The following is a 9,263-nucleotide window of genomic DNA, read 5'->3' as shown; positions in this document are numbered from 1 at the left end:
GTAGCACAATAGGATTCCAACTTCAAATAGGATTTCATGCAGCTTGTTCAGCCATTCCATTACTGAAGGACATTCCCCTTCAATTTCTAATTCTTCTCATTTAAATTCTTTACCACAAAAGAAACTGTTGTAAGTATAAATATGTGAGCCTGTGTAGACCTGTGCATCCTTTCCTTTGTCCTTTGATCTCTTTGGGACAGCTTCATTGCTTTTAAACAAATCCAATGACAGATACTCCTAGCTAATGTATCCAAGCAACCAGAGATCCTAGGGGACCTGCTTGCAGAATCCATCAAGATAAGACAGACTTACAATTATCATATCAATTGCTCCCCTAAGGAGGCTAAACATGCATAATAATAATGATTATATAATAATTACTTACATTTATATAGCACTCAAAGGTTTGAAAAAGCACTTTTACATTCATTATCTTTCCCAGGATTACCCTGTGTGTTTAACAGACTATCTTTCCATAGAAAGAGCCATGGCCAATGGAGGCTGATTCTTAGTGAGTTCATACTGAATTGCATAGTTAAAAGGAAGTGAAGAACACAGTCCTCCCACAGAATGTAAATTCCATAAAGGTGAGGACTGTTTTTACTTTCATCTGGGTACTTCTAGTACTTAGAACTGTGCCTGGTATATTATACAAATACTACTGATTAATTGTTTCACAACAGGAGAAGTCAGGAGGCCCAAATTCTAGTTCCACTTTACTCAGTAATTATTAGGTAATTTTTTTTCAGAGCCTCAGTTTCTTTGCCTGTAAAGTGATGGAGCTAAGAGTGAATGATGCCTTCTACTTCTAATCTCTATTCTGTATTCTAAGGACCCTTCCCATTGTAGGCTAGAATTTAAAGGGACAGTCAATGGAATGTTATTATTTTATTTATGTATTGTTGACCCACAATAGTAGTGGGGTGGGAGAAATGAGGCAACTAATGGTAGATTCTTATATTTTTTAATTTTTATTTATTTGTTTGCTGGTTAATTAAAATTCCCAAGAATCTCCCTTGTCCTCTCTTCCTCTGCTCTTCCAGCATTGGAGAAAGCATCACTTGACCAAAAAAAAAAAAATTGTGTACATATAAACTATGTTTTCATGTTTCTGTTTATCTGTTCTTTCTCTAGAGATGGCCATTCATAAGTTATTCTTCAAATGTTAATTCTGTGCCTGTATATAATGTTCTCTTGCTTCTATTTGTTTCAGTCTCTCCATGTGTAAAAATAGACTCGAATCCAGGACTTCAATCCCCACAATTCCTTGCTCCACTTCCCCAAAATGCTTTGTAATCTCACTGAATTTTCACGTGGGCTGAGATCGAGAAGGTATTTTGGACATCCGTTTGGGAGCAGACGTGTCTCTTTCATGATGTGAGGTTATCTTGTCTAGGCCTCTGGCCTAGGCACGTGTTTTTCTTATTCTGTATGTTCTTTAATCCTTAACCTTTAATAAACCTCTAAAAAATATAATACTCCTTGCAGAGAGAAACTAATTTCTATCTTGCCTCAGTCTCTCCCCTAAATTTTAATCTTTACACATGTTGTGTTTTTTAAAAAATGAACCTCTTTGTCACTTATGTAACTGTATTCCATCACATCCTATGCCATAACTTGTTTAGCCATTCCTCAATTAAAGGACATCTCTATAATTTCTAATTCTTTGCCACCACAAAGAGAGCTGTGTAGGTTCTTTTCCTTTTTCCCTGATCACCTTAGGAAACAAAAGTATTAGTGATATTGCTGGGTCAAAAGGTATACACTATTTGATAACTCTGGGCATAATTTCAGGTGGCTCTCCAAAATGGCTGCATCAGTTCACAGTTCCATCAATAATGTATTAGCAGCCTCATTTTTCCATACTCCCTCCAATATTTTTCATTTTGCTCTTTTATCATGTTAGCCAATCTGATAGGTTCAAGATAGAGAAGGTTTCTTCTTAGTGAAGGAGATTGCAGGACAGAAGCTTTGGACTGAGATGTCCAAAAGTGAATTTGAACTCCAGCTCTGGGGGGCAAGGCCCTGTTTCTCTCTGGGCCTCAGCGATTTCCTCTGCATAGAGGAGGTAAGACTCCATCTCCTACCTCCCCTACAGGGCTGTTGTATAGATTATTATTAGAAGAAGCATAGTATTCCTCCAAGACTAGATTGTTCGCCTTTCATTGGGCTACCTCCTGGTATGAGTTGCAGAGGCTGAGAATTAGTGACTTTCCTACAAAGTCAGGAAATAAGACTCTTCTGAGGATGCTCCGGAAGAACATTCCATCCTCAATCTCATCAACTCCTTATGATGACCTTATCCAAACTGCCATTGTATATGTGGGGAAATCAAGATCCAGAGAAAGGAAGTGACTTTTCCTTCTGAGAGGAGTATCTATGACCCCAATATCCTTCCCCCCACCTCCTGTGATCTGAAGTACAGATAGTCCTTCCACACTGCAACTTTCCCCATTGCAGTTTTGATAAATTGCAGATTGACATAAGAAATTAAATGGAAATTTGGGGGAAGTCATAGACAGCACAGAAAAAGTTTAGAAACTCAGAAATGCATAAACCATATGTTGGTATTGTATAATTTTATTTTTAATACCATAAATGTACATAATTTCTTTTTTAAAGTTAAAACAAATAAAAAGTTAAAGTTTGTGAAAAGAATGTGAAAGCCAGCAGATGACACACAAAAGCGAGACATGTTAACATATATAGCCTATAACCAAATACTTAACCCAAATTTTGTAATAAGGTACTATAAACACCCCATAAAAGAAAAAGAAGAAAAATTCAGATTTCTTCTCTGGTATGCAAGGAGGGCCAAAAAATTTTACAGACTTTCCAGACCACGGATGTGCCATGCCCCTAACTTGGCGATATGGAAGGAATGCCTGTAATTCATTCTGTCTCACTAGGACTTTTGCAGTAGCCCCTAACTCACACCCCTGCTTCATACACGACCATTGAATTTTGAGCTTCTGGGCCCTGAGAAGTCTAATACAATCCCCAAGTTAAAGAGGTTCCAGCTGAGGAACTGTCTGCTCTGGATCTAAGGCCGAACCTAGCTGAATTTGGAAGGGCTCATTACCAGCCTGGCTGGAGAACAAGGAGCAGGGAGCAGAATGCGACCTTGAGAGCCAATGAATCCACCAACCCTCTTCATTTTGCAGATAAGGAAACTGAGGCTCAGAGACATTAAAGTGACTTGACCAAGATCATACAGGCAGTAGAAGTAGGCAGAATTTGAACCGAGTCTTCTGATTCCAAATACAGACTCATTTCACTGGACCAAAAGCAGATGAAATCACTGGTCTTAAGGTATAGAAGTATAAATGAGTGGCTCCTTCCACTGATTCTTCCCTTCCCAAGACACAGGGCCTTGAGGGATTACGACAAAGGAGAGAGGCAATTTGTTGGGAAGTGCCAAAGCCCTAGAATCCTGCACTGTTAGCTCTTCTAGTTCAACTCCTCACGTATCAGATGAAGAGACCGAGGCCAAGAGAGACGAAAAAGCTTTGCCCTATGATCACGTTTGTCAATAAAACAGGCAGGACTTGAACTCAGATCTCCCAACTGCTCAAGTTCCATTAAACTCACTATTTGCCCTCAACTAGGTATAGATAGAGCACTGGACCTGGAGTCAGGAAAACCCAAGTTTAAATATGGCCTCAGACATTTACTAAACTATGTGACCCCAGAGAAGTCATTTAACGTTTCTATCTCAGTTTCCTCATCTGTAATATGGGCATAAGGGTTGTAAAGATTAAATGAGATAGATGTAAAGCCCTTGGAACAGTACCTGGCACATAGTAGACACTTAATAAATGCTTATTTTCTTTCTTCCTTCCTTTCTCCCTCCCTTCTTTCTTTATTTTTCTTTCACTTTCTTTCTTTCTTTCTTTCTCTTTCTTTCTTTCTTTCTTTCTTTCTTTCTTTCTTTCTTTCTTTCTTTCTTTCTTTCTTTCTTTCTTTCTTTCTTTCTTTCTTTCTTTCTTTCTTTCTTCCTCCCTCCCTCCCTTCCTTCTTTCCTTCCTTCCCTCCCTCCCTCCCTCCCTCCCTTCCTTCCTTCCTTCCTTCCTCTTTACTTCCTTCCTCCCTCCCTCCCTCCCTTCCTTTCTCCCTTCTTTCTTTCCTTCCCTCCCTCCCTTCCTTCCTTTTTTACTTCTTCTCTTTCTTCCTTCCTTCCACTTGCCTAGTCTCCACTTCTCTCTCTCCCCAAGATGGATGTCCCATGCAATACCTTCTATCTGCCCTCATTGGGTTCCTTCTTTGGGCAATAGAGCCAGAGCAGGGAAATGGACCCTTTGAGGAGTAAGCCCATCTTGTCAGCCATCACTGGAGGCCCTGAAGGGTCACCCCAGACTGGGGGTGAGGGGGGTGGCAGCCTGGCAGCGCAGCATAGAGGAGAGAAGCCTGGCCTGAGAAGCATGAGGACACTTGGCTCGACTTTGAGCTCTGCCCCTCACAGCAAGTGTAACATGAAGAACTGAGCCCAGGTGCTCCGAGGCCCCTCTCAGCTCTGACACTGTTCCAAGGACCCTTCCTAGAACTCTGATGGCCTTATGAACTGACAGCCTTGGGTGGGCTGGCTGAATCCCTGTGTCAAGGAGGGGCAGAAGGGAGAGTGCAACAGAGCCATGTTATATTGGGGAATTAAACAGAGTCAATGTGTGTATGCACAATGGGGGGGGGGCAGAGAAGCATGAGCTCATGGAGCAGACGCAGGTCTGGCCTGGGCTGGCCCTGGAAGATGGGGCCTGCTCGGGTATCGATAGCACAATCACTCCCGTCATCACCGCCATCGGCGCCACGGAGCTGCCCCAGCAGACACTCCCCAGATGTCCAAGACCTAATCCCCTGCACAGTAAACTCCTGTAATTCCGAAGGCCCAGTCCCAGGCCCTTTCCGCGTGATTAGCCCGCCAGGTTCCTCTCCTCTCTTCTGGGGCTGATTCCTATTTTTAACAGCACCTCAAGTCACTCTCTTCCATCAAGGAACTAACTGCCTATGAGGGGCTCTCACGTTGGAGTTCAGGGCCAGAAGGAGGGGTTAAGATGACAGCAAGATGGATTTGAGTTAGTTGGTCCATGAACATGTATTAAAAACCCCTACTATGCTCTGCTTAAAAATAATTTAATACACAATTTAAATGAAAAAACATATTTAAAGCACCTCCCATGTGCCAGGCAGGCCCTGTATTTCATAGTAGGGATAGAGGGCAGAAACAGTCTCTACCCTCCAGGAGACAACATGGGCATGGCCACGTACAAGATGAAAAGGAAATCATCAGTACAGGGAAGGCACCAGAATGAAAAGGGATTGGAGAGGGCTTCTTGTAGAAGGTGGGATTTGGAGGGGACTTAAGGGAAGGCAGGGAAGCGGTGATGGGGAGATGAAAGAGAGCATTCTGGCCCTGGGAGACATCTGGTGAGAGTACTGAGAGGGAGAATGTTTGTTCCTGGAACAGCCAGGCGGCTGGGTCATTGGAGGGCAGGTGAGTAGAGAATGTGTCCAAAGAGTGGGAGCGGGGCTGACATGGAGCGGGGCGGGGATGAGTGGTTTAAGAAGGGCTTTGAATGCTACCAAGCTGGATCTTGTATTGGCTCTTGGAGAATAACCCTTTAGAGGCGTGCTCTCTCTTGAAAGCCAAAACAACTGTCTCAAGTAGGTACTGCAGGTCCCGGAATTATTACCCTCGTTTTATAGGCGAAGAACCAGAGATTCATAGAGTCTCCACCAGCATCGTGGAATCTCTGGATCTTTTGAGTCCCACCCACAGCTGCCAAGGAATCCCTCTACAATGTGCCCACAAGTGGCCGTCTTGGGCCCACTCAAGGACTTCTTGAGTTTCCTAATGTCCTGCCCCCAACCCAGAGTGGCCATTAAAATTACTTCACATAACGTGGCTTCCTTATGCTGTCCTTTTAGTTTATCCTATCATAGACATGTAATAATGCATCACCTGTATGCCCTGACCCCACCCTCCATTCCAGGTTAGATCCATCTGCCCCTTGGGTGCCAGGGGACCTGAGGAGTGTGGGGAGCTCTCTTCCCCACTGCCATGGGCTCAAGCCACCACGTTGGTGTTTCTTTCCCATTGCCAGGGGCCAGTGACTAGCCCCCCAGCTACACTTAGCCATTTGGCATTGGGTAGCTTTTGTAAAAGGGGTGTGTACTGCAAAGATATAGCAAGAATAACATTTGTAAAAAACCACAGTTCCTCGAGGGCACACTGGCCCTACACCCTCTAAGTCTCCAAGGAAATCGTTTCACAACTTAGCTAAGTTCTTCCATGACATTTGTCCCACCAGCATCAAGTCTAGATGTGACAGGACTGCCTCTACCAGGGTAAGGTCTTGGATGTCACTCCTCAAGTGGTCCTTCGGGGCATCAATGCGGCTAAACTGGGCTTGGATTCTGACTCCCAGGTTCCTGAGGCTGACTCTTCCAACCTTTGAAACGCTCAAGGTTGGAGCTTCTACTCCCTTCACTTTGAACAAAACAAAACAAACACACAAAAAGGCCAAAGACCAAGTGAATGAAGAATCCTGGATATTCCCCAGACACAAATGGAGCAAAGTGGTAGATGATGTTGATACGTGTCTTTTTGAGAAAGGCCTCACCCCATAGCTGGCCACCACACAGTGTCCACTGATGTTCCACATTTTCTTTTAGGCCACTTTCCTTAGAAATCATCACAATTATCCTAGAAGCCATCTCCCCATATCCCTTGACAAATTTGAATTGAAAGAACACTGTCCCTGCTTGCTTTATTCTGCATAACGTTGTACAAGTCTTCCAATGTTTGTAGTTTCCATGACATTCATATTCTGCAATTTGGTTATTTCCAACTGAAAGGCACCCACTTTTATTCTAGGACTTTTTTTTTTTGGCAACACAAAAGGGATTCCAGATGTTTGCCTCTTTCCCATTCACAGTCAAGTTACCTTCTAAATTATCCATATATAATGTCATATTTGGGAGGAGTTTTAGAAGATATAGATTATAGTTTTTTTTCTCAATTTTTGGGGGGATAGTAAGAATGTAGATCTGAAAATAAAATTAAGACAAAGAGACTGATTATATATTATGTGAGCTGGAATAGACGTTTGGAAAAAGAAGATAACGTTAGAGGCAGGAGGGCCCTGAGAATATAGACTATCAGAGCTGGAAAGGACCTTCCAATATCTTCATATACAAGAGAAGGAAATCAAAATTAAGACAGTGAGAATAAGCTGCCCAGGGTCCCTCAGTGGGTCAGTGTCAATCAAGATTCTGGGTTTTTGTGATTCAAGCAGTTTCCAAGATAAGGCCCAGCTTGGTGTCCCAGTAATTTTCTTTTCTTGGAAGAGGTGGTGGGAATAGATGAGCCCTAATGAGGGCTGTAACAAGTCTAAGATGGAATGACTGCAAAAACAAAGATTTGATATCTGGAGCATATTATTATGCAAGGCATGCCAATTGCTTAACAAATTGGGACCAGGCCCCTTCTTCATCTTAGGGCTGGACTTCAAATATAGTGGACAGACTTTTATACATGAAAAACAATTAATAAAATAAGATTTAATTAATTAAAAGACTTTTTAATTAAATTAAAAGGAAATCATTAATTAATTAAAAGGAACTAATGCATTAGGTAATATAATTTCTAACTGGAGGAAAGATAAGGGACTTTCCAAGTTGAGAAGGGGAGAGTGAACAGGTACAATTCTCTGAATTATGGAAAAATGGTGTCCTATTCTTCCCCAAGTATCCATAAACTATCAAAGGAATATGGAAATAATAACTGATTGGTCAGTTTGGGACCAGTTTTCAGATAAGACATATAGGTTATTTGATATGTGCAATTACTCCTTACATCAGAAAAATATTCTACATCAATTAATTAAATAAAACTTTAAAAAAAGAAAAATATCTATGGAAAGATGACAGATTAGCCAGATTATTAGATCTGGAATACGGAGAAATATTAGATTTGGAGTTCTAAGCCCGAGATCTGTCATTTACCACCTATGTGACCTTGGGCACACCACTTCACTTTTCTGAATCTCAATGTTGTCATCATCTGTGAAGTGTCAGGGAAAGGTTAACAAGAACTAGCCAGGACCTCAGACCCCAGGGCCCTGAAGCTGGAAAGAGGCAGAGAAGCCAGCCTGAGTCATCCTCCCAATTTGCAGGACAACTCCCCTGTTTGTCCAGATCTCCTTCAGGGCTTCTGGTCCATGGGACCCACCCAGGGCAAAGCAAACAGCAGGATAATGTGTGACCTGATTGTTTTGAACCTGATGAAGGGCAAAGGAGTCACTGGCAGGAGAGGGAGAGATGCTCTCTAGGCAGAGACTTTAGCCCAGGAATCCATGGGTTTTTGCAACCAAGGGTTTTTTTGTTGTTGTTGTTGTTGTGTTTGCTTGTTTGTTTGTTTTTTACCTAAGAGTAAACTAAAGGGAAGGAAACAAAGAGGGAAGGTAGGGAAGAAGGAAGGAGAAAGGAAAGATAGGCTAGGAAGGCAGGTCTTTTATATTTGAACAGCTAAGGTGCTGCCAGAGTCCCTAGAAATACCCCTAGTTATCAGTCTTCTCTCCTCAGAAGAGACAGATCTAGGATGGACAGAAGAGGCTTTTCCTAGTAATGAACATCTTATTCACTTGTGAGTATAGGAAGGAAGGAAGGAAGGAAGGAAGGAAGGAAGGAAGGAAGGAAGGAAGGAAGGAAGGAAGGAAGGAAGGAGGGAGGGAAAAATTGAAAGGAGGGAAGGAAGAGAATTAGAGAGAGTGTATGAAGGGAAAAAAACAAGGAGGGAGGAAGAAAGAGTAAAGAAAGGAGGAAAGGGAAGGCATAAGAAAAAAGGAAGGAAGAAAAAGAAAGCAATGAGTGAAGAACAGAAACAAGTCTTTACTAAGCAGCTACTATGTGCTAGTCATTTTTACAAATATTCCATCTGATCCTCACAACAACTTGTGGAGGTAGTTGTGATTATTATTATTATTATCATCATCATCATCTTCTTCTTCTTCATCATCATCATCATCATCATCATCATCTCTTAATTTGTAGTTGAGTACATCGAAACAGAGAGTAAATGACTGCCCAGGGTCATGCAGCTAGTATCTGTCTTTCAGGCCTAGCTTCCTTTCCACTATATCACCTAGTTGCTTCCAAAGGAAGAAAGGGCAAGAAAAAAGTTAAGTGCTCAGGAAGAGAGGGAGACAAAGAGGAGGGGAGGGAAGAGAAAGCAGGCAGAAAGGAAGAGAGGGATAAAGGGAGGGAGG

Source organism: Monodelphis domestica, chromosome 4 (assembly GCF_027887165.1).
Source record: "Monodelphis domestica isolate mMonDom1 chromosome 4, mMonDom1.pri, whole genome shotgun sequence".
Lineage (NCBI taxonomy): Eukaryota > Metazoa > Chordata > Mammalia > Didelphimorphia > Didelphidae > Monodelphis > Monodelphis domestica.
The sequence above is the reverse complement of the archived record's forward strand: the minus strand, read 5'-3'. Positions refer to the sequence as shown.